We start from the raw sequence: 25,768 nt of genomic DNA on the forward strand, positions 1-25,768 counted from the left end.
GAGTATGGGATTATAGTTATGTATGCATGGGGATTTATGTAAGAAGGGCCAGGCTGGGTAAATTGTACAGAAATGTACATAAGTTTTGTTTTGTTGTGTTTGTTTTGTAAATACCGTTTATTTTGTAATGTTTTATATTTTTCTATTAAAAGAGTAGCAGCAGTGACCAGCAAGGAGGGAGGTTGTGTGTGAGAGAGCTGCTGTGTGTGTGTGTTTGGTGGACCACACCCGAGATCCAGGGAGTTTCCTTTCTTTCACCAGCCCAGGTTTCTATCACCTGCCTGGGCTAAGGAAGCTTCCCTGAAGGAGGCTCCATTCATACATGGAGCCTCAGACCTCTACCCCCTGGAGCATGCAGGCGGGGGGTAGGGGGTCTTCCCAACCTGCTGGGAGCGTGCAGCCAGCATCAGGGGTGAGAAGGTCATCCCGTGGAAAGATCTGTGCGGCCCCCCCTGATGCTGGGGCTCTGGAAGGAGCCAGGAGGAGAGACATGGCGGATCATCCAGGTGGAGGACCAGAAGGCCCAGCAAGGCCAGATGCCAGACCTGAGGACCAGAGCACGGTAGAGGAATGGGGGCTACTGCGGTCGGGAGAGTCGGTGGAAACCTTCAGCTCCCGCCTAGCTGCCCGGCTGGAAGAATACCGGGACCTCGGTAAGTCCCTGCGGCGGCTTCGTGAAGATCTGGCGGTCGCAAGGGGACGAGCCGCGAAAACATCAGGCGCCAAGAGGTCCCGGTATAATCTACAGGTAAAGACAATTTTGGAGGAAATTAATATGGTGGAGGAGAGGAAGATGGAGATTGTGGTCGGTGGGGGAGCCTTCGGGGAGAAATTGGAGAATGATGAAAGGTTTTCCCTGATGGCGTCCCCCACGCAAAGTAATGAAACCCCCTGCAAAAGGGGAGTAAAGGCATTGGCTGCTAAAAGTGCAGAGGCAGTGGAGGCCGCAAAAGTGGAGGCCGCAAAAGTGGAGGCCGCAAAAGTGGAGGCCGCAAAAGTGGAGGCCGCAAAAGTGGAGGCCGCAAAAGTGGAGGCCGCAGAAGTGGAGGCCACAGAAATGGAGGAAAGCGTGGATTTGGAGAGGACGCCAACCCGGGAGGAGACGGGCTCGGAGGACCCCTGGGAAGGCAGTAACGGAGGGGCAAGTGGGGAACTTTCCTGCAGCCAAGTTGTGCAAAACTTTGAATCGGGCAGTGGGCACCCTCCGGGGTTGCTCACGCAAATACGGCTGCAGGAGTCCCCAGTGTCCCTCCAGAACTTTACTTTTGGAGATGAGTTGCCACCGGAGGAGGAGAAAAAAAAAAAGAAAAAATTATGGAAGTTGAGGCGGAAAAAGGCAAAGGGGAAGACAGGTGGAGTATCTTACAAATATTCCTACCTGTCTTCCTTGCGTTCCGGACCGGGTGAGAGCTCGGTTCGGGACGCAAACCCCGCAAATCCCCCAGCTCCGGCCTCTGCAGTGGGGTCGTGGCGGGTATGTGGGCAGAAAGACATGGTGCTGGTTTTGAGCAATGTGGCCAAGGTGGCACCAGACGCCGTCTCCTGTAAAGGAGGTGGTGTCGATGGCCACGTGGCGCTAGGGGGCGTGTCCCCGTGTCCGGCGGATGGGGAACCTCAGAAGCCGGTCTCTGGCGCAAGCCGGAGGCCGGGGGACGGGGGGAACCGGAAACCGGATGTGGCGCCGGAAAACCGGAAGTCCGCTGGTCATGTGACTCGGCCGGCGGACGCACCAGAAAGTGTTGCGGCAGCGAGTGGTGGCGGTAGGAGAGGCTCCGGCACTGCTGGCCATCCCCCGACGGGAGGGGGGGTTGGTTTGGTGCCGGGAGCGGCTCTAGCGGTGCCTGCGGCCCCTCCATCTGCATCGCCGCAAGGCGGTGGGAGGGGTTTAGCGGGCACGGGGGGTGACGGCACCCCTCCTCCCGAACATTGTATTGGTGGCGCAGCAGATATGGAGGTCGGTGAAGCGGAGGGTGCTGAGGGATTGCCGCCTGAGATATCCGGCGGCACCCCAGAAGTAGCGGCACCTGATGATGTGGAGACCCCAAAAATGACAAAAACAACTTATAAAAAGCCCATCGACAAGAGGAAGAACTCTGTAACCAGCCTGGCCGGTATGAAAGTTGTGGAGAGGAATGTAAGTGAAAATGTAAATATTAATGGTAATGTTAGTAGTGTTGGTAATATTGTTGGTGGTGGTAATGTTGTGGATGTTAATGTGGGTTGTAATATTGTGGGGGGAGTGTCAACCATTGGCGGGCCGGTTGCTCCTTCTGCCAGAGCGCCCGGCAGGTCGTATGCGGGCGTTGTGGTGGGGGGACCGTCGGCCCACCCATCCTCATCTTCTGGGCCCGGGGACGGCAGTTTGCAACAGCGCCTCCTAGAAGCCTTAAGGGAGGGGAAGCAGACGATAACAGTAGGGGGAGTGCAGAAGGACCTATCCTTTTGGATAAATAGGTATGGTCTGGATGCCTTCCGAGAGAGACGGGGAGATCAGTGGTCGCTCCCAACAACCGGGCCGGCCGTGGCCAGGAGGAATGTGGTCCGTCTCCAGTGGCGTGGCAATGATGCGTGCCCTCCTCGTAAGAGGGTGGTGGAGCTGCTGCTGGAGATGGGCTTCAAGGCGAGTGACATCTACGCCTTGATACATCCTCATGGTACGGCTGAGTTTGACATCAGCTTTGTTCAGCCGGGGGGCCTTGAGGTCTTCTGGGGGAACTATGAGCTGGTGAAAAGCGAGCCCGGCTGGCGAGGGTTTGCTGCGCAAGCAATCTCTCGCCAGAATGGTCTCAGGAAAGTGACCGTTCTTACCCGTAACGAGTCGCTTTCCTGTGTGGACATCATGACCTGGTTGGGAAGATACGGTGAGGTAGCAGAGATGCCACGGAAGAACTGCGATGAGTTTGGCATCTGGTCGGGAGCCTGGACGTTTATGGTTAAACTTAAGCGTCTGGGGCAGACGGTGTCCCACATACCATCATCTGCTTTCTTGGGAAGAGATCGAATCCTTGTCTTCTACCAGGGGCAGCCGAAGCTGTGTCACCGGTGTGGCGACCCCTCACACTTGAGCGCAAGCTGCACTGTGCAGAAGTGCGCTCATTGTGGGGGGGTAGGCCATCTGGCCGCATCGTGTGAGCAGATTAGGTGTAACCTGTGTGGTGACCTAGGTCACCCTTTCAGTCGGTGTCCGCGCTCAGTCGTCAATGTCTGTTCCAACCCTACGGAGAATGTAAGGAGGGAGGTCTCCGTGGGCGAGGGGGCGGACAGAGACGATAGAGCCCAAGAGCAAAGGACGAACGCCAGGAGGGGACCCCCTTCTCGTCAGAGAAGGGTGGAAAAACGCAGAAGGGAACGAGAGCTGAGGAGGACCCAGGAAACTAGGGACTCCTCTGGCTCGGACCTGGATGCCCCCCAGGATACTGATGCTCTTGGGGGGGCCGTACTGGACGAGGAGATAAGGAGGATAGAGAGAGAGCAGAGGGCTGAGGACTCCCAGTCCTCCCACTATGAAAGTGTGGAAGAGGAAGGGAGGTCACAGCCTAAAACAAAACAGGGGACACCGGGTAACATCAAAACAGGGCTAAAAACATCTGGCCCTGCCCCGGCCAAGGAAGGCAAAACCTGCACCCCCCTGGTGTGCTCCCCCAACCGATACCGTGTTCTCATGGATATTCCAGACCCCCAGGACGGGGGGGAGAGCACGGTAGGGAGTCTAGGTGTCGTTGAGCCTCCTCTTCTGCGGGGGCCACTGTCCCCGGGGGAGGGGGTCGGCCCGGACCCAGGAGATGAGAATGGGAGGGGGGTGGTGGAGGTTATGGACTCCTCAAAAACAAAAAAAAGAGGTAAAGAGGGTGAGGGGTCCTCCTCAGAGGAGAAAGCAAGGGGTGGGAAGAAGAAAACCGTCTAACTCAATCATTTATGATGGCGGCACCCACTCCGTTGACGCTGGCATCGATTAACGTTGCCAGCATTAAGTCGAATATGGCTAGATTTGCAGCCTTTGATTTTCTCGGCCGGGTTGAAGCTGACATTTTGTTTTTGCAGGAGACCAGACTGTCACTTTTGGCAGAGGTCGTGAAAGCTAGGAGGGAGTGGCGACGTGGGCCCTCCTACTGGTCTCTTGCGGCTGAGCCATATAGCGGGGTGGCGGTACTTTTTACCGCACCGGTCACATGCCGGCGGATGATCGAGTTAGAAATGGGGCGGTGCTTGATCTTAGATGTTCTCATGAGGGGACAAGAACTAAGACTCATTAACATCTACGGTCCCCAGACAAAGTGGGACCGGAAAAGTCTCTTCATGAGGATTAAGCCCTTCCTTTTTACAGGCCGACAAGTCATTTTTGGAGGGGACTTTAACACTGTCGTTAGGCCCCAAGACAGAGGAGGTTCCAGAAAGGTACTGGCCTATGATAGTGTCGAGTTGAATAGAATAGCTAGTGATGCTCGCCTGGAGGACATCCACATTCGGTATACCCCAGGCCACTCGGGATTCACCTATCATAGTGGTAGTCGTAGATCCAGAATAGACAGGTTTTTTTTAAAGGAGGACGCCATCTCTTCGGCAGTGTCCGTCGTTGAGGTGGAGTTCTCCGATCACTGTATGATTATGTTTTCTTTGAATGTTGCAGAGTCCCTCCAGATGGGAAGAGGTATATGGAGGCTGAATTCTACTCTCCTGGAAGAAGCAGAGATAAGACAGGCCTTCGAGGATTTTCTTCAGAGCCAGGTACCTTTATTGGATCTAGGTGGTACTAAGTCTGAGTGGTGGGAGGTGTTCAAAGAACGGGTGGCTGAGTTTTTCCGTCAGATCTCGTGCCTCAGGTCTATGAGCAGGTATCGCCTGTATCAAGACATGAGGAGGAAACTCGAACATCTAGTCTCAACCGGAGGTAGCCGTGAGGAAATCTCCGTGGTGAAAGCTCTGCTCAAAAGATGCCAATATGATAGGCACACGTCTTTGGTTCTTGAACGGGATTTCGGGAGGTACCGCTCGCCCGACCCTTACAAGAACTGCAAGATGTCAGTGAGTCGTAAGGTGGTGACAGGACTGGTAGATAGTACAGGCTCCCTGATGAGATCCAAATCAGGGATCCTGGAGGTCATCAGATCCTTTTATTCGCAGCTTTTGGGTGAGCAGGATCTAAACCGAGACGAAATGTCGGCTTTCCTGGCTGAAACCATCCCTGAGCCAGGAGCAGACCCCTCGCTTGGTGTTTTGACAGAGTCGATCAAGGAAGAGGAAGTGATGCTGGCGATTGATGGGTTGGCCATCAAAAAGTCGCCAGGCCCAGATGGCTTAACATCTGAGTTTTATAAGGCTTTTAAGGGAACCTTAGTTCCCCTCTTGACTGCGGTTTTTAATGAGTGCCTCTCCTCGGGCGCTCTTCCAAAGTCAATGGGCAAGTCGGCCTTGATCATTCTGTCAAAGGGTAAGGATTCGACACGTATTGAGAACTGGCGTCCCATAGCGCTCCTCAATACGGACAGAAAGGTTCTCGCAAAACTACTGTTTAATCGGCTGGTGAAGTTTGCACCCCGGCTCCAACAGCATTGCTCTGTTCCAGGCCGCAGCACCTTTAGTGCTGTCCTCAGTGTCAGAGAGGCAGTGGAGCAGGGACATTCTGGCCGATGGGAGGGGTACATGCTGTCCTTGGATCAGGCCAAAGCTTTTGACCGGGTGAATCACAAGTACCTTTGGTCAGTCCTTCTGAGGTATGGCCTACCGGGTGAGTTCGTTAATTGGCTCCAGACCCTATACGCTGGGGCTGAGTCTTTTGCACTGGTGAACGGTTGGACTGGAACCCCCTTTGAGGTTGGGTCTGGTGTCCGCCAGGGTTGTCCCTTAAGCCCCTTGCTGTATGTTTTCGCGATCGACCCCTTTCTTAGGCGGCTCGATCGTGGGCCATTGGCGGGGGTGGGGATGGACTTGGAGGAGCCGGAAGCCACTCAGAGGGTGGTTGCGTACGCGGATGACGTCACTATCTTTGTCTCCTCGAGAGGGGGGGCAGAGTGGGTGATGTCAGAAGTTGAGCGCTACTCACGGGCATCTGGGTCCAGGATCAACCGGGACAAGTGTGAAAGTCTCTGGCTGGGGGGAGGGGATCCTAGTTTTGATCTCCCGGACACCCTCCCAGAGCCCAAAGGGTCTGCTAAAATCTTAGGCATTGAATTTGGCCCGGGTGATTACCCCATGAAAAACTGGGAAGGTAGGCTATCAATAGCTGCCCAGAAGGTTGGCCAATGGAAGGGATGGTCTTTGTCCCTTAGGGAAAGGGTTCACCTGGCCAAGGCTTACCTGATGCCCATGTTGCTCTACCTTGGCAGCGTGTGCATGTTGCCAGAACCTCTCTGGACTCGGGTCTATAGCCTGTTCTTCCAACTGTTATGGGGAAACAGGCTTAACCTAATCAAGAGGGAGGTTACTTACCTACCGAGGAAACTAGGTGGGTTAGGTATGGTTAACCCAGTGGTGTTTCTAGTAAACACCTTCATTAAAATTAATTTGGCAAACCTCTTTGAAAGAGAAAGGGCTCCTCTGTGGATATCCTCCTGCAGGGGATGGTTTCGGCCTTTCTTCCAGGAATGGGAGACAGGAGGCCAAGCGAAAGACCTGCGTGTACCCCATGGGCACCTCCCGGCTTATGCCGCCCCGGTTCTGAAGGTTGTTCGTCGGTGGGGTCTGGAGGCGAGGGAGATCAAGACCATGTCGAGAAAATTTCTTGACAGAAAGGTCTTGTTGACCTGCTTCCAGAAGCCCCTGGCGCTCAGGGACTGCCCAAGTAGCGACCTCGGGGTGGGATTAAAACTTTTAAACTCTGTGAGGATTCCCCAGAAGTTTTGGGATCTGGCTTGGCGCTGCTTCCATGGGAGGCTGTATGTAAGGGGCAATCTGAAGTACAGAAACTCCGATGAAAGAGGTTGTCCTCGGGAGGAGTGCGATGACACGCTGGAAAGCATGGACCATTTCTTGCTTCAGTGTCCCTTCAATGCAGAGGTTTACAAACGGGTGGGTGCCTCCATCGGTTGGCCCGGTCTAACCAACCTCTCCTACGCTGGTTGGGCCTATGGGGCATTCGGAGACCTGGGTGGAAGGGATCATTGCATTTCTTTTTTAGTTAGTTTAGTGATCAGGTATTTCACGTGGAACGCACGGTGCTTAGTATCGACTCAGTGTAAAATCCTCCTGGAGGACGAGGTGTGTAGGAATATCATGGGTGACCTGGTGAAGGTCCGGTCTCTGGAGGTTGAGAAACTGGGTGCATCCAAGGCCTCTCGACTTTGGAGGGGCTTCAATTTTAGGGTGCCCTAGGTGGAACCAACCTTCAGGGGGAGGGGAGGGAGTGCCCCTGGGTATTAGACTGGAGGTGGGGGTCTGCACCTGGCCATGACACCGGGAAATAGCGATAGGGACAGAATGAGAGACAGCAGGAGGGACAGATTAGTTTATAAAGTAATAAGGGATAGAGATAGGGCAAGCAGCATAGGTTTAGCGATAGGGACCGGGGTGGTGGTTGGGGGTTGGCTTTGGCCTCTGGGCTGGTGCTCTAGGGGGGCTTTCCTCTCTCTCTCCTCTGGTGATGGGCTGAGTAAGCACAAGTAGGTTTTTGTTTTGAGCTTTTTGGAGACAGAAAAAGGGCTTACAAGCAGCCAAACTTAGGTTTTCGGGTTATTGTATACAGTATGATATTTTGTTATAGTTATGTGTCGGTATGATTATATGGTGTATAGGTGTATGCATGGGTTTGAGTGAATGTTTAGATAAGATGGGCAGTAGATAGGTGGGGTGGGGGGCCTGGGGGTGTGCCCATCCCGATTCTGGACTACGTGGACGTGAGGAGGACATGAGACGTGGGATCGGGCTGGGTGGGTGATGTGTTGGGTGGTGGGGGCCAGCATCTGAACTATGCGGACATGGAAGGACATGAGGCGTGATGCTGGTTGGGGGAGGTGATGGGTGGTGATGGATAAGTTAGTGTGTACAGGGTTAGGTATGAATGTGGATAAGTTAATAAAATAAAATAAAAAAAAAGTAAAAAAAATATTAAAAAAAAAAATTTGGGAAAAAAAAAATATTAAAAAAAAAAAAAATATATATATATAGATTTTGGCTTTGTTTTGTATTTTTTGTGTTTTGTTCTTTTCTTTTCATTTACATGGTGCACTGGAGTAAGTGCACCATGGGATGGTAACTTTTATTTTCAGAGTTTATTATTATTATTATTATTATTATTTTGTTTATATTATTATTGTGATTATTATTTATTTTGTTTTATATATGTGGTGTTTTTTTTTAGGGGGCCATTGGTTGGCACATGGTTTTTAAGAGTATGTTGTATATAGTGTTATAGTTATGTTTTCTTGGGGTTGGGGGGGTATAGGTGTGTGTATGAATGAGTATGGGATTATAGTTATGTATGCATGGGGATTTATGTAAGAAGGGCCAGGCTGAGTAAATTGTACAGAAATGTACATAAGTTTTGTTTTGTTGTGTTTGTTTTGTAAATACCGTTTATTTTGTAATGTTTTATATTTTTCTATTAAAAGAGTAGCAGCAGTGACCAGCAAGGAGGGAGGTTGTGTGTGAGAGAGCTGCTGTGTGTGTGTGTTTGGTGGACCACACCCGAGATCCAGGGAGTTTCCTTTCTTTCACCAGCCCAGGTTTCTATCACCTGCCTGGGCTAAGGAAACTTCCCTGAAGGAGGCTCCATTCATACATGGAGCCTCAGACCTCTACCCCCTGGAGCATGCAGGCGGGGGGTAGGGGGTCTTCCCAACCTGCTGGGAGCGTGCAGCCAGCATCAGGGGTGAGAAGGTCATCCCGTGTAAAGATCTGTGCGGCCCCCCCTGATGCTGGGGCTCTGGAAGGAGCCAGGAGGAGAGACATGGAGGATCATCATCCAGGTGGAGGACCAGAAGGCCCAGCGAGGCCAGATGCCCGACCAAGGGACCAGAGCACGGTTGAGGAGTGGGGGCTACTTCGGTCAGGAGAGTCTGTGGAGACGTTCAGCTCCCGCCTAGCTGCCCGGCTGGAAGAATACCGGGACCTCGGTAAGTCCCTGCGGCGGCTGCGGGAAGATCTGGCGGCCGCAAGGGGACGAGCAGCTAAAACATCAGGCGCCAAGAGGTCCCGGTATAACCTACAGGTAAAGGAAATACTGGAAGAAATTAATATGGTGGAGGAGAGAAAGATGGAGATTGTGGTCGGTGGGGGAGCCTTCGGGGAGAAATTGCAGAATGATGAAAGGTTTTCCCTGATGGCGTCCCCCACGCAAAGTAATGAAACCCCCTGCAAAAGGGGAGTAAAGGCATTGGCTGCTAAAAGTGCAGAGGCAGTGGAGGCCGCAAAAGTGGAGGCCGCAAAAGTGGAGGCCGCAAAAGTGGAGGCCGCAAAAGTGGAGGCCGCAAAATTGGAGGCCGCAGAAGTGGAGGCCACAGAAATGGAGGATAGCGTGGAGGTGGAGAGGACGCCTACCCGGGAGGAGACGGGCTCGGAGGACCCCTGGGAGGGCAGTAATGGAGGGGCAAGTGGGGAACTTTCCTGCAGCCAAGGTGTGCAAGACATTGAATCGGGCAGTGGGCACCCCCCGGGGTTGCTCACGCAAATACGGCTGCAGGAGTCCCCAGTGTCCCTCCAGAACTTTACTTTTGGAGCTGAGTTGCCACCAGAGGAGGACAAAGTACAGAAGAAGAAGCTTTGGAAGTTAAGGCGGAAGAAAACAAAGGCGAAGACAGGTGGGGTATCCTATAAATATTCCTACCTGTCTTCCTTGCGTTCCGGACCGGGTGAGAGCTCGGTTCGGGACGCAAACCCCGCAAATCCCCCAGCTCCGGCCTCTGCAGTGCCTGGACGTTTATGGTTAAACTTAAGCGTCTGGGGCAGACGGTGTCCCACATACCATCATCTGCTTTCTTGGGAAGAGATCGAATCCTTGTCTTCTACCAGGGGCAGCCGAAGCTGTGTCACCGGTGTGGCGACCCCTCACACTTGAGCGCAAGCTGCACTGTGCAGAAGTGCGCTCATTGTGGGGGGGTAGGCCATCTGGCCGCATCGTGTGAGCAGATTAGGTGTAACCTGTGTGGTGACCTAGGTCACCCTTTCAGTCGGTGTCCGCGCTCAGTCGTCAATGTCTGTTCCAACCCTACGGAGAATGTAAGGAGGGAGGTCTCCGTGGGCGAGGGGGCGGACAGAGACGATAGAGCCCAAGAGCAAAGGACGAACGCCAGGAGGGGACCCCCTTCTCGTCAGAGAAGGGTGGAAAAACGCAGAAGGGAACGAGAGCTGAGGAGGACCCAGGAAACTGGGGACTCCTCTGGCTCGGACCTGGATGCCCCCCAGGATACTGATGCTCTTGGGGGGGCCGTACTGGACGAGGAGATAAGGAGGATAGAGAGAGAGCAGAGGGCTGAGGACTCCCAGTCCTCCCACTATGAAAGTGTGGAAGAGGAAGGGAGGTCACAGCCTAAAACAAAACAGGGGACACCGGGTAACATCAAAACAGGGCTAAAAACATCTGGCTCTGCCCCGGCCAAGGAAGGCAAAACCTGCACCCCCCTGGTGTGCTCCCCCAACCGATACCGTGTTCTCATGGATATTCCAGACCCCCAGGCCGGGGGGGAGAGCACGGTAGGGAGTCTAGGAGTCGTTGAGCCTCCTCTTCTGCGGGGGCCACTGTCCCCGGGGGAGGGGGTCGGCCCGGACCCAGGAGATGAGAATGGGAGGGGGGTGGTGGAGGTTATGGACTCCTCAAAAACAAAAAAAAGAGGTAAAGAGGGTGAGGGGTCCTCCTCAGAGGAGAAAGCAAGGGGTGGGAAGAAGAAAACCGTCTAACTCAATCATTTATGATGGCGGCACCCACTCCGTTGACGCTGGCATCGATTAACGTTGCCAGCATTAAGTCGAATATGGCTAGATTTGCAGCCTTTGATTTTCTCGGCCGGGTTGAAGCTGACATTTTGTTTTTGCAGGAGACCAGACTGTCACTTTTGGCAGAGGTCGTGAAAGCTAGGAGGGAGTGGCGACGTGGGCCCTCCTACTGGTCTCTTGCGGCTGAGCCATATAGCGGGGTGGCGGTACTTTTTACCGCACCGGTCACATGCCGGCGGATGATCGAGTTAGAAATGGGGCGGTGCTTGATCTTAGATGTTCTCATGAGGGGACAAGAACTAAGACTTATCAACATCTACGGTCCCCAGACAAAGTGGGACCGGAAAAGTCTCTTCATGAGGATTAAGCCCTTCCTTTTTACAGGCCGACAAGTCATTTTTGGAGGGGACTTTAACACTGTCGTTAGGCCCCAAGACAGAGGAGGTTCCAGAAAGGTACTGGCCTATGATAGTGTCGAGTTGAATAGAATAGCTAGTGATGCTCGCCTGGAGGACATCCACATTCGGTATACCCCAGGCCACTCGGGATTCACCTATCATAGTGGTAGTCGTAGGTCCAGAATAGACAGGTTTTTTTTAAAGGAGGACGCCATCTCTTCGGCAGTGTCCGTCGTTGAGGTGGAGTTCTCCGATCACTGTATGATTATGTTTTCTTTGAATGTTGCAGAGTCCCTCCAGATGGGAAGAGGTATATGGAGGCTGAATTCTACTCTCCTGGAAGAAGCAGAGATAAGACAGGCCTTCGAGGATTTTCTTCAGAGCCAGGTACCTTTATTGGATCTAGGTGGTACTAAGTCTGAGTGGTGGGAGGTGTTCAAAGAACGGGTGGCTGAGTTTTTCCGTCAGATCTCGTGCCTCAGGTCTATGAGCAGGTATCGCCTGTATCAAGACATGAGGAGGAAACTCGAACATCTAGTCTCAACCGGAGGTAGCCGTGAGGAAATCTCCGTGGTGAAAGCTCTGCTCAAAAGATGCCAATATGATAGGCACACGTCTTTGGTTCTTGAACGGGATTTCGGGAGGTACCGCTCGCCCGACCCTTACAAGAACTGCAAGATGTCAGTGAGTCGTAAGGTGGTGACAGGACTGGTAGATAGTACAGGCTCCCTGATGAGATCCAAATCAGGGATCCTGGAGGTCATCAGATCCTTTTATTCGCAGCTTTTGGGTGAGCAGGATCTAAACCGAGACGAAATGTCGGCTTTCCTGGCTGAAACCATCCCTGAGCCAGGAGCAGACCCCTCGCTTGGTGTTTTGACAGAGTCGATCAAGGAAGAGGAAGTGATGCTGGCGATTGATGGGTTGGCCATCAAAAAGTCGCCAGGCCCAGATGGCTTAACATCTGAGTTTTATAAGGCTTTTAAGGGAACCTTAGTTCCCCTCTTGACTGCGGTTTTTAATGAGTGCCTCTCCTCGGGCGCTCTTCCAAAGTCAATGGGCAAGTCGGCCTTGATCATTCTGTCAAAGGGTAAGGATTCGACACGTATTGAGAACTGGCGTCCCATAGCGCTCCTCAATACGGACAGAAAGGTTCTCGCAAAAGTACTGTTTAATCGGCTGGTGAAGTTTGCACCCCGGCTCCTTTCGTCGGCCCAGCATTGCTCTGTTCCAGGCCGCAGCACCTTTAGTGCTGTCCTCAGTGTCAGAGAGGCAGTGGAGCAGGGACATTCTGGCCGATGGGAGGGGTACATGCTGTCCTTGGATCAGGCCAAAGCTTTTGACCGGGTGAATCACAAGTACCTTTGGTCAGTCCTTCTGAGGTATGGCCTACCGGGTGAGTTCGTTAATTGGCTCCAGACCCTATACGCTGGGGCTGAGTCTTTTGCACTGGTGAACGGTTGGACTGGAACCCCCTTTGAGGTTGGGTCTGGTGTCCGCCAGGGTTGTCCCTTAAGCCCCTTGCTGTATGTTTTCGCGATCGACCCCTTTCTTAGGCGGCTCGATCGTGGGCCATTGGCGGGGGTGGGGATGGACTTGGAGGAGCCGGAAGCCACTCAGAGGGTGGTTGCGTACGCGGATGACGTCACTATCTTTGTCTCCTCGAGAGGGGAGGCAGAGTGGGTGATGTCAGAAGTTGAGCGCTACTCACGGGCATCTGGGTCCAGGATCAACCGGGACAAGTGTGAAAGTCTCTGGCTGGGGGGAGGGGATCCTAGTTTTGATCTCCCGGACACCCTCCCAGAGCCCAAAGGGTCTGCTAAAATCTTAGGCATTGAATTTGGCCCGGGTGATTACCCCATGAAAAACTGGGAAGGTAGGCTATCAATAGCTGCCCAGAAGGTTGGCCAATGGAAGGGATGGTCTTTGTCCCTTAGGGAAAGGGTTCACCTGGCCAAGGCTTACCTGATGCCCATGTTGCTCTACCTTGGCAGCGTGTGCATGTTGCCAGAACCTCTCTGGACTCGGGTCTATAGCCTGTTCTTCCAACTGTTATGGGGAAACAGGCTTAACCTAATCAAGAGGGAGGTTACTTACCTACCGAGGAAACTAGGTGGGTTAGGTATGGTTAACCCAGTGGTGTTTCTAGTAAACACCTTCATTAAAATTAATTTGGCAAACCTCTTTGAAAGAGAAAGGGCTCCTCTGTGGATATCCTCCTGCAGGGGATGGTTTCGGCCTTTCTTCCAGGAATGGGAGACAGGAGGCCAAGCGAAAGACCTGCGTGTACCCCATGGGCACCTCCCGGCTTATGCCGCCCCGGTTCTGAAGGTTGTTCGTCGGTGGGGTCTGGAGGCGAGGGAGATCAAGACCATGTCGAGAAAATTTCTTGACAGAAAGGTCTTGTTGACCTGCTTCCAGAAGCCCCTGGCGCTCAGGGACTGCCCAAGTAGCGACCTCGGGGTGGGATTAAAACTTTTAAACTCTGTGAGGATTCCCCAGAAGTTTTGGGATCTGGCTTGGCGCTGCTTCCATGGGAGGCTGTATGTAAGGGGCAATCTGAAGTACAGAAACTCCGATGAAAGAGGTTGTCCTCGGGAGGAGTGCGATGACACGCTGGAAAGCATGGACCATTTCTTGCTTCAGTGTCCCTTCAATGCAGAGGTTTACAAACGGGTGGGTGCCTCCATCGGTTGGCCCGGTCTGACCAACCTCTCCTACGCTGGTTGGGCCTATGGGGCATTCGGAGACCTGGGTGGAAGGGATCATTGCACTTCTTTTTTAGTTAGTTTAGTGATCAGGTATTTCACGTGGAACGCACGGTGCTTAGTATCGACTCAGTGTAAAATCCTCCTGGAGGACGAGGTGTGTAGGAATATCATGGGTGACCTGGTGAAGGTCCGGTCTCTGGAGGTTGAGAAACTGGGTGCATCCAAGGCCTCTCGACTTTGGAGGGGCTTCAATTTTAGGGTGCCCTAGGTGGAACCAACCTTCAGGGGGAGGGGAGGGAGTGCCCCTGGGTATTAGACTGGAGGTGGGGGTCTGCACCTGGCCATGACACCGGGAAATAGCGATAGGGACAGAATGAGAGACAGCAGGAGGGACAGATTAGTTTATAAAGTAATAAGGGATAGAGATAGGGCAAGCAGCATAGGTTTAGCGATAGGGACCGGGGTGGTGGTTGGGGGTTGGCTTTGGCCTCTGGGCTGGTGCTCTAGGGGGGCTTTCCTCTCTCTCTCCTCTGGTGATGGGCTGAGTAAGCACAAGTAGGTTTTTGTTTTGAGCTTTTTGGAGACAGAAAAAGGGCTTACAAGCAGCCAAACTTAGGTTTTCGGGTTATTGTATACAGTATGATATTTTGTTATAGTTATGTGTCGGTATGATTATATGGTGTATAGGTGTATGCATGGGTTTGAGTGAATGTTTAGATAAGATGGGAAGTAGATAGGTGGGGTGGGGGGCCTGGGGGTGTGCCCATCCCGATTCTGGACTACGTGGACGTGAGGAGGACATGAGACGTGGGATCGGGTTGGGTGGGTGATGTGTTGGGTGGTGGGGGCCAGCATCTGAACTATGCGGACATGGAAGGACATGAGGCGTGATGCTGGTTGGGGGAGGTGATGGGTGGTGATGGATAAGTTAGTGTGTACAGGGTTAGGTATGAATGTGGATAAGTTAATAAAATAAAATAAAAAAAAAGTAAAAAATATATAAAAAAAAAAAAAAAAAAAAAAATAATAATTGAAAAAAATTAGAAAAAAATAAATAAATATATATATATATATATATATATTTTTGTTTTTTGTGTTTTGTTCTTTTCTTTTCATTTACATGGTGCACTGGAGTAAGTGCACCATGGGATGGTAACTTTTATTTTCAGAGTTTATTATTATTATTATTATTATTATTATTATTTTGTTTATATTATTATTGTGATTATTATTTATTTTGTTTTATATATGTCTTGATTTTTTTTTTAGGGGGCCATTGGTTGGCACATGGTTTTTAAGAATATGTTGTATATAGTGTTATAGTTATGTTTTCTTGGGGTTGGGGGGGTATAGGTGTGTGTACGAATGAGTATGGGATTATAGTTATGTATGCATGGGGATTTATGTAAGAAGGGCCAGGCTGGGTAAATTGTACAGAAATGTACATAAGTTTTGTTTTGTTGTGTTTGTTTTGTAAATACCGTTTATTTTGTAATGTTTTATATTTTTCTATTAAAAGAGTAGCAGCAGTGACCAGCAAGGAGGGAGGTTGTGTGTGAGAGAGCTGCTGTGTGTGTGTGTTTGGTGGACCACACCCGAGATCCAGGGAGTTTCCTTTCTTTCACCAGCCCAGGTTTCTATCACCTGCCTGGGCTAAGGAAACTTCCCTGAAGGAGGCTCCATTCATACATGGAGCCTCAGACCTCTACCCCCTGGAGCATGCAGGCGGGGGGTAGGGGGTCTTCCCAACCTGCTGGGAGCGTGCAGCCAGCATCAGGGGTGAGAAGGTCATCCCGTGTAAAGATCTGTGCGGCCCCCCCTGATGCTGGGGCTCTGGAAGGAGCCAGGAGGAGAGACATGGAGGATCATCATCCAGGTGGAGGACCAGAAGGCCCAGCGAGGCCAGATGCCCGACCAAGGGACCAGAGCACGGTTGAGGAGTGGGGGCTACTTCGGTCAGGAGAGTCTGTGGAGACGTTCAGCTCCCGCCTAGCTGCCCGGCTGGAAGAATACCGGGACCTCGGTAAGTCCCTGCGGCGGCTGCGGGAAGATCTGGCGGCCGCAAGGGGACGAGCAGCTAAAACATCAGGCGCCAAGAGGTCCCGGTATAACCTACAGGTAAAGGAAATACTGGAAGAAATTAATATGGTGGAGGAGAGAAAGATGGAGATTGTGGTCGGTGGGGGAGCCTTCGGGGAGAAATTGCAGAATGATGAAAGGTTTTCCCTGATGGCGTCCCCCACGCAAAGTAATGAAACCCCCTGCAAAAGGGGAGTAAAGGCATTGGCTGCTAAAAGTGCAGAGGCAGTGGAGGCCGCAAAAGTGGAGGCCGCAAAAGTGGAGGCCGCAAAAGTGGAGGCCGCAAAAGTGGAGGCCGCAAAAGTGGAGGCCGCAAAATTGGAGGCCGCAGAAGTGGAGGCCACAGAAATGGAGGATAGCGTGGAGGTGGAGAGGACGCCTACCCGGGAGGAGACGGGCTCGGAGGACCCCTGGGAGGGCAGTAATGGAGGGGCAAGTGGGGAACTTTCCTGCAGCCAAGGTGTGCAAGACATTGAATCGGGCAGTGGGCACCCCCCGGGGTTGCTCACGCAAATACGGCTGCAGGAGTCCCCAGTGTCCCTCCAGAACTTTACTTTTGGAGCTGAGTTGCCACCAGAGGAGGACAAAGTACAGAAGAAGAAGCTTTGGAAGTTAAGGCGGAAGAAAACAAAGGCGAAGACAGGTGGGGTATCCTATAAATATTCCTACCTGTCTTCCTTGCGTTCCGGACCGGGTGAGAGCTCGGTTCGGGACGCAAACCCCGCAAATCCCCCAGCTCCGGCCTCTGCAGTGGGGTCGTGGCGGGTATGTGGGCAGAAAAATATGGTGCTGGTTTTGAGCAATGTGGCCAAGATGGCGCCAGATGCTGTCTCCTGTAAAGGAGGTGGTGTCGATGGCCACGTGGCGCTAGGGGGCGTGTCCCCGTGTCCGGCGGATGGGGAACCTCAGAAGCCGGTCTCTGGCGCAAGCCGGAGGCCGGGGGACGGGGGGAACCGGAAACCGGATGTGGCGCCGGAAAACCGGAAGTCCGCTGGTCATGTGACTCGGCCGGCGGACGCACCAAAAAGTGTTGCGGCAGCGAGTGGTGGCGGTAGGAGAGGCTCCGGCACTGCTGGCCATCCCCCGACGGGAGGGGGGGTTGGTTTGGTGCCGGGAGCGGCTCTAGCGGTGCCTGCGGCCCCTCCATCTGCATCGCCGCAAGGCGGTGGGAGGGGTTTAGCGGGCACGGGGGGTGACGGCACCCCTCCTCCCGAACATTGTATTGGTGGCACAGCAGATATGGAGGTCGGTGAAGCGGAGGGTGCTGAGGGATTGCCGCCTGAGATATCCGGCGGCGCCCCAGAAGTAGCGGCACCTGATGATGTGGAGACCCCAAAAACGACAAAAACAACTTATAAAAAGCCCATGGACAAGAGGAAGAACTCTGTAACCAGCCTGGCCGGTATGAAAGTTGTGGAGAGGAATGTAAGTGGAAATGTAAATATTAATTGTAGCGTTAGTAGTGTTGGTAATATTGTTGGTGGTGGTAATGTTGTGGATGTTAATGTGGGTTGTAATATTGTGGGGGGAGTGTCAACCAGTGGCGGGCCGGTTGCTCCTTCTGCCAGAGCGCCCGGCAGGTCGTATGCGGGCGTTGTGGTGGGGGGACCGTCGGCCCACCCATCCTCATCTTCTGGGCCCGGGGACGGCAGTTTGCAACAGCGCCTCCTAGAAGCCTTAAGGGAGGGGAAGCAGACGATAACAGTAGGGGGAGTGCAGAAGGACCTATCCTTTTGGATAAATAGGTATGGTCTGGATGCCTTCCGAGAGAGACAGGGAGATCAGTGGTCGCTCCCAACAACCGGGCCGGCCGTGGCCAGGAGGAATGTAGTCCGTCTCCAGTGGCGTGGCAATGATGCGTGCCCTCCTCGTAAGAGGGTGGTGGAGCTGCTGCTGGAGATGGGCTTCAAGGCGAGTGACATCTACGCCTTGATACATCCTCATGGTACGGCTGAGTTTGACATCAGCTTTGTTCAGCCGGGGGGCCTTGAGGTCTTCTGGGGGAACTATGAGCTGGTGAAAAGCGAGCCCGGCTGGCGAGGGTTTGCTGCGCAAGCAATCTCTCGCCAAAATGGTCTCAGGAAAGTGACCGTTCTTACCCGTAACGAGTCGCTTTCCTGTGTGGACATCATGACCTGGTTGGGAAGATACGGTGAGGTAGCAGAGATGCCACGGAAGAACTGCGATGAGTTTGGCATCTGGTCGGGAGCCTGGACGTTTATGGTTAAACTTAAGCGTCTGGGGCAGACGGTGTCCCACATACCATCATCTGCTTTCTTGGGAAGAGATCGAATCCTTGTCTTCTACCAGGGGCAGCCGAAGCTGTGTCACCGGTGTGGCGACCCCTCACACTTGAGCGCAAGCTGCACTGTGCAGAAGTGCGCTCATTGTGGGGGGGTAGGCCATCTGGCCGCATCGTGTGAGCAGATTAGGTGTAACCTGTGTGGTGACCTAGGTCACCCTTTCAGTCGGTGTCCGCGCTCAGTCGTCAATGTCTGTTCCAACCCTACGGAGAATGTAAGGAGGGAGGTCTCCGTGGGCGAGGGGGCGGACAGAGACGATAGAGCCCAAGAGCAAAGGACGAACGCCAGGAGGGGACCCCCTTCTCGTCAGAGAAGGGTGGAAAAACGCAGAAGGGAACGAGAGCTGAGGAGGACCCAGGAAACTGGGGACTCCTCTGGCTCGGACCTGGATGCCCCCCAGGATACTGATGCTCTTGGGGGGGCCGTACTGGACGAGGAGATAAGGAGGATAGAGAGAGAGCAGAGGGCTGAGGACTCCCAGTCCTCCCACTATGAAAGTGTGGAAGAGGAAGGGAGGTCACAGCCTAAAACAAAACAGGGGACACCGGGTAACATCAAAACAGGGCTAAAAACATCTGGCTCTGCCCCGGCCAAGGAAGGCAAAACCTGCACCCCCCTGGTGTGCTCCCCCAACCGATACCGTGTTCTCATGGATATTCCAGACCCCCAGGCCGGGGGGAGAGCACGGTAGGGAGTCTAGGAGTCGTTGAGCCTCCTCTTCTGCGGGGGCCACTGTCCCCGGGGGAGGGGGTCGGCCCGGACCCAGGAGATGAGAATGGGAGGGGGGTGGTGGAGGTTATGGACTCCTCAAAAACAAAAAAAAGAGGTAAAGAGGGTGAGGGGTCCTCCTCAGAGGAGAAAGCAAGGGGTGGGAAGAAGAAAACCGTCTAACTCAATCATTTATGATGGCGGCACCCACTCCGTTGACGCTGGCATCGATTAACGTTGCCAGCATTAAGTCGAATATGGCTAGATTTGCAGCCTTTGATTTTCTCGGCCGGGTTGAAGCTGACATTTTGTTTTTGCAGGAGACCAGACTGTCACTTTTGGCAGAGGTCGTGAAAGCTAGGAGGGAGTGGCGACGTGGGCCCTCCTACTGGTCTCTTGCGGCTGAGCCATATAGCGGGGTGGCGGTACTTTTTACCGCACCGGTCACATGTCGGCGGATGATCGAGTTAGAAATGGGGCGGTGCTTGATCTTAGATGTTCTCATGAGGGGACAAGAACTAAGACTTATCAACATCTACGGTCCCCAGACAAAGTGGGACCGGAAAAGTCTCTTCATGAGGATTAAGCCCTTCCTTTTTACAGGCCGACAAGTCATTTTTGGAGGGGACTTTAACACTGTCGTTAGGCCCCAAGACAGAGGAGGTTCCAGAAAGGTACTGGCCTATGATAGTGTCGAGTTGAATAGAATAGCTAGTGATGCTCGCCTGGAGGACATCCACATTCGGTATACCCCAGGCCACTCGGGATTCACCTATCATAGTGGTAGTCGTAGGTCCAGAATAGACAGGTTTTTTTTAAAGGAGGACGCCATCTCTTCGGCAGTGTCCGTCGTTGAGGTGGAGTTCTCCGATCACTGTATGATTATGTTTTCTTTGAATGTTGCAGAGTCCCTCCAGATGGGAAGAGGTATATGGAGGCTGAATTCTACTCTCCTGGAAGAAGCAGAGATAAGACAGGCCTTCGAGGATTTTCTTCAGAGCCAGGTACCTTTATTGGATCTAGGTGGTACTAAGTCTGAGTGGTGGGAGGTGTTCAAAGAACGGGTGGCTGAGTTTTTCCGTCAGATCTCGTGCCTCAGGTCTATGAGCAGGTATCGCCTGTATCAAGACATGAGGAGGAAACTCGAACATCTAGTCTCAACCGGAGGTAGCCGTGAGGAAATCTCCGTGGTGAAAGCTCTGCTCAAAAGATGCCAATATGATAGGCACACGTCTTTGGTTCTTGAACGGGATTTCGGGAGGTACCGCTCGCCCGACCCTTACAAGAACTGCAAGATGTCAGTGAGTCGTAAGGTGGTGACAGGACTGGTAGATAGTACAGGCTCCCTGATGAGATCCAAATCAGGGATCCTGGAGGTCATCAGATCCTTTTATTCGCAGCTTTTGGGTGAGCAGGATCTAAACCGAGACGAAATGTCGGCTTTCCTGGCTGAAACCATCCCTGAGCCAGGAGCAGACCCCTCGCTTGGTGTTTTGACAGAGTCGATCAAGGAAGAGGAAGTGATGCTGGCGATTGATGGGTTGGCCATCAAAAAGTCGCCAGGCCCAGATGGCTTAACATCTGAGTTTTATAAGGCTTTTAAGGGAACCTTAGTTCCCCTCTTGACTGCGGTTTTTAATGAGTGCCTCTCCTCGGGCGCTCTTCCAAAGTCAATGGGCAAGTCGGCCTTGATCATTCTGTCAAAGGGTAAGGATTCGACACGTATTGAGAACTGGCGTCCCATAGCGCTCCTCAATACGGACAGAAAGGTTCTCGCAAAAGTACTGTTTAATCGGCTGGTGAAGTTTGCACCCCGGCTCCTTTCGTCGGCCCAGCATTGCTCTGTTCCAGGCCGCAGCACCTTTAGTGCTGTCCTCAGTGTCAGAGAGGCAGTGGAGCAGGGACATTCTGGCCGATGGGAGGGGTACATGCTGTCCTTGGATCAGGCCAAAGCTTTTGACCGGGTGAATCACAAGTACCTTTGGTCAGTCCTTCTGAGGTATGGCCTACCGGGTGAGTTCGTTAATTGGCTCCAGACCCTATACGCTGGGGCTGAGTCTTTTGCACTGGTGAACGGTTGGACTGGAACCCCCTTTGAGGTTGGGTCTGGTGTCCGCCAGGGTTGTCCCTTAAGCCCCTTGCTGTATGTTTTCGCGATCGACCCCTTTCTTAGGCGGCTCGATCGTGGGCCATTGGCGGGGGTGGGGATGGACTTGGAGGAGCCGGAAGCCACTCAGAGGGTGGTTGCGTACGCGGATGACGTCACTATCTTTGTCTCCTCGAGAGGGGAGGCAGAGTGGGTGATGTCAGAAGTTGAGCGCTACTCACGGGCATCTGGGTCCAGGATCAACCGGGACAAGTGTGAAAGTCTCTGGCTGGGGGGAGGGGATCCTAGTTTTGATCTCCCGGACACCCTCCCAGAGCCCAAAGGGTCTGCTAAAATCTTAGGCATTGAATTTGGCCCGGGTGATTACCCCATGAAAAACTGGGAAGGTAGGCTATCAATAGCTGCCCAGAAGGTTGGCCAATGGAAGGGATGGTCTTTGTCCCTTAGGGAAAGGGTTCACCTGGCCAAGGCTTACCTGATGCCCATGTTGCTCTACCTTGGCAGCGTGTGCATGTTGCCAGAACCTCTCTGGACTCGGGTCTATAGCCTGTTCTTCCAACTGTTATGGGGAAACAGGCTTAACCTAATCAAGAGGGAGGTTACTTACCTACCGAGGAAACTAGGTGGGTTAGGTATGGTTAACCCAGTGGTGTTTCTAGTAAACACCTTCATTAAAATTAATTTGGCAAACCTCTTTGAAAGAGAAAGGGCTCCTCTGTGGATATCCTCCTGCAGGGGATGGTTTCGGCCTTTCTTCCAGGAATGGGAGACAGGAGGCCAAGCGAAAGACCTGCGTGTACCCCATGGGCACCTCCCGGCTTATGCCGCCCCGGTTCTGAAGGTTGTTCGTCGGTGGGGTCTGGAGGCGAGGGAGATCAAGACCATGTCGAGAAAATTTCTTGACAGAAAGGTCTTGTTGACCTGCTTCCAGAAGCCCCTGGCGCTCAGGGACTGCCCAAGTAGCGACCTCGGGGTGGGATTAAAACTTTTAAACTCTGTGAGGATTCCCCAGAAGTTTTGGGATCTGGCTTGGCGCTGCTTCCATGGGAGGCTGTATGTAAGGGGCAATCTGAAGTACAGAAACTCCGATGAAAGAGGTTGTCCTCGGGAGGAGTGCGATGACACGCTGGAAAGCATGGACCATTTCTTGCTTCAGTGTCCCTTCAATGCAGAGGTTTACAAACGGGTGGGTGCCTCCATCGGTTGGCCCGGTCTGACCAACCTCTCCTACGCTGGTTGGGCCTATGGGGCATTCGGAGACCTGGGTGGAAGGGATCATTGCACTTCTTTTTTAGTTAGTTTAGTGATCAGGTATTTCACGTGGAACGCACGGTGCTTAGTATCGACTCAGTGTAAAATCCTCCTGGAGGACGAGGTGTGTAGGAATATCATGGGTGACCTGGTGAAGGTCCGGTCTCTGGAGGTTGAGAAACTGGGTGCATCCAAGGCCTCTCGACTTTGGAGGGGCTTCAATTTTAGGGTGCCCTAGGTGGAACCAACCTTCAGGGGGAGGGGAGGGAGTGCCCCTGGGTACTAGACTGGAGGTGGGGGTCTGCACCTGGCCATGACACCGGGAAATAGCGATAGGGACAGAATGAGAGACAGCAGGAGGGACAGATTAGTTTATAAAGTAATAAGGGATAGAGATAGGGCAAGCAGCATAGGTTTAGCGATAGGGACCGGGGTGGTGGTTGGGGGTTGGCTTTGGCCTCTGGGCTGGTGCTCTAGGGGGGCTTTCCTCTCTCTCTCCTCTGGTGATGGGCTGAGTAAGCACAAGTAGGTTTTTGTTTTGAGCTTTTTGGAGACAGAAAAAGGGCTTACAAGCAGCCAAACTTAGGTTTTCGGGTTATTGTATACAGTATGATATTTTGTTATAGTTATGTGTCGGTATGATTATATGGTGTATAGGTGTATGCATGGGTTTGAGTGAATGTTTAGATACGATGGGCAGTAGATAGGTGGGGTGGGGGGCCTGGGGGTGTGCCCATCCCGATTCTGGACTACGTGGACGTGAGGAGGACATGAGACGTGGGATCGGGCTGGGTGGGTGATGTGTTGGGTGGTGGGGGCCAGCATCTGAACTATGCGGACATGGAAGGACATGAGGCGTGATGCTGGTTGGGGGAGGTGATGGGTGGTGATGGATAAGTTAGTGTGTACAGGGTTAGGTATGAATGTGGATAAGTTAATAAAATAAAAAAAAGTAAAAAATATATAAAAAAAAAAAAAAAAAAAAAAAAAAAATAATAATAATTGAAAAAAATTAGAAAGAGATAGATAAATATATATATATATTTTTGTTTTTTGTGTTTTGTTCTTTTCTTTTCATTTACATGGTGCACTGGAGTAAGTGCACCATGGGATGGTAACTTTTATTTTCAGAGTTTATTATTATTATTATTATTATTATTATTTTGTTTATATTATTATTGTGATTATTATTTATTTTGTTTTATATATGTCTTGATTTTTTTTTTTTAGGGGGCCATTGGTTGGCACATGGTTTTTAAGAGTATGTTGTATATAGTGTTATAGTTATGTTTTCTTGGGGTTGGGGGGGTTTAGGTGTGTGTATGAATGAGTATGGGATTATAGTTATGTATGCATGGGGATTTATGTAAGAAGGGCCAGGTTGGGTAAATTGTACAGAAATGTACATAAGTTTTGTTTTGTTGTGTTTGTTTTGTAAATACCGTTTATTTTGTAATGTTTTATATTTTTCTATTAAAAGAGTAGCAGCAGTGACCAGCAAGGAGGGAGGTTGTGTGAGTGAGAGCTGCTGTGTGTGTGTGTTTGGTGGACCACACCCGAGATCCAGGGAGTTTCCTTTCTTTCACCAGCCCAGGTTTCTATCACCTGCCTGGGCTAAGGAAGCTTCCCTGAAGGAGGCTCCATTCATACATGGAGCCTCAGACCTCTACCCCCTGGAGCATGCAGGCGGGGGGTAGGGGGTCTTCCCAACCTGCTGGGAGCGTGCAGCCAGCATCAGGGGTGAGAAGGTCATCCCGTGGAAAGATCTGTGCGGCCCCCCCTGATGCTGGGGCTCTGGAAGGAGCCAGGAGGAGAGACATGGAGGATCATCCAGGTGGAGGACCAGAAGGCCCAGCGAGGCCAGATGCCCGACCAAGGGACCAGAGCACGGTTGAGGAGTGGGGGCTACTTCGGTCAGGAGAGTCTGTGGAGACGTTCAGCTCCCGCCTAGCTGCCCGGCTGGAAGAATACCGGGACCTCGGTAAGTCCCTGCGGCGGCTGCGGGAAGATCTGGCGGCCGCAAGGGGACGAGCAGCTAAAACATCAGGCGCCAAGAGGTCCCGGTATAACCTACAGGTAAAGGAAATACTGGAAGAAATTAATATGGTGGAGGAGAGAAAGATGGAGATTGTGGTCGGTGGGGGAGCCTTCGGGGAGAAATTGCAGAATGATGAAAGGTTTTCCCTGATGGCGTCCCCCACGCAAAGTAATGAAACCCCCTGCAAAAGGGGAGTAAAGGCATTGGCTGCTAAAAGTGCAGAGGCAGTGGAGGCCGCAAAAGTGGAGGCCGCAAAAGTGGAGGCCGCAAAAGTGGAGGCCGCAAAATTGGAGGCCGCAAAATTGGAGGCCGCAGAAGTGGAGGCCACAGAAATGGAGGATAGCGTGGAGGTGGAGAGGACGCCTACCCGGGAGGAGACGGGCTCGGAGGACCCCTGGGAGGGCAGTAATGGAGGGGCAAGTGGGGAACTTTCCTGCAGCCAAGGTGTGCAAGACATTGAATCGGGCAGTGGGCACCCCCCGGGGTTGCTCACGCAAATACGGCTGCAGGAGTCCCCAGTGTCCCTCCAGAACTTTACTTTTGGAGCTGAGTTGCCACCAGAGGAGGACAAAGTACAGAAGAAGAAGCTTTGGAAGTTAAGGCGGAAGAAAACAAAGGCGAAGACAGGTGGGGTATCCTATAAATATTCCTACCTGTCTTCCTTGCGTTCCGGACCGGGTGAGAGCTCGGTTCGGGACGCAAACCCCGCAAATCCCCCAGCTCCGGCCTCTGCAGTGGGGTCGTGGCGGGTATGTGGGCAGAAAAATATGGTGCTGGTTTTGAGCAATGTGGCCAAGATGGCGCCAGATGCCGTCTCCTGTAAAGGAGGTGGTGTCGATGGCCACGTGGCGCTAGGGGGCGTGTCCCCGTGTCCGGCGGATGGGGAACCTCAGAAGCCGGTCTCTGGCGCAAGCCGGAGGCCGGGGGACGGGGGGAACCGGAAACCGGATGTGGCGCCGGAAAACCGGAAGTCCGCTGGTCATGTGACTCGGCCGGCGGACGCACCAAAAAGTGTTGCGGCAGCGAGTGGTGGCGGTAGGAGAGGCTCCGGCACTGCTGGCCATCCCCCGACGGGAGGGGGGGTTGGTTTGGTGCCGGGAGCGGCTCTAGCGGTGCCTGCGGCCCCTCCATCTGCATCGCCGCAAGGCGGTGGGAGGGGTTTAGCGGGCACGGGGGGTGACGGCACCCCTCCTCCCGAACATTGTATTGGTGGCGCAGCAGATATGGAGGTCGGTGAAGCGGAGGGTGCTGAGGGATTGCCGCCTGAGATATCCGGCGGCGCCCCAGAAGTAGCGGCACCTGATGATGTG

The 25,768-nt window shown here is 52.8% G+C and overlaps 1 protein-coding gene across 1 annotated transcript in view; it reads right to left on the bottom strand.

The window, feature by feature from the left end:
• Positions 1 to 25,768, bottom strand: part of LOC142728759 (protein phosphatase 1 regulatory subunit 36-like) — a 157,669-nt gene that overhangs the window by 108,256 nt on the left and 23,645 nt on the right. The window lies entirely within an intron of this gene.

Source organism: Rhinoderma darwinii, unplaced genomic scaffold (genome assembly GCF_050947455.1).
Source record: "Rhinoderma darwinii isolate aRhiDar2 unplaced genomic scaffold, aRhiDar2.hap1 Scaffold_69, whole genome shotgun sequence".
In the NCBI taxonomy this organism is placed as follows: Eukaryota; Metazoa; Chordata; class Amphibia; order Anura; family Rhinodermatidae; genus Rhinoderma; species Rhinoderma darwinii.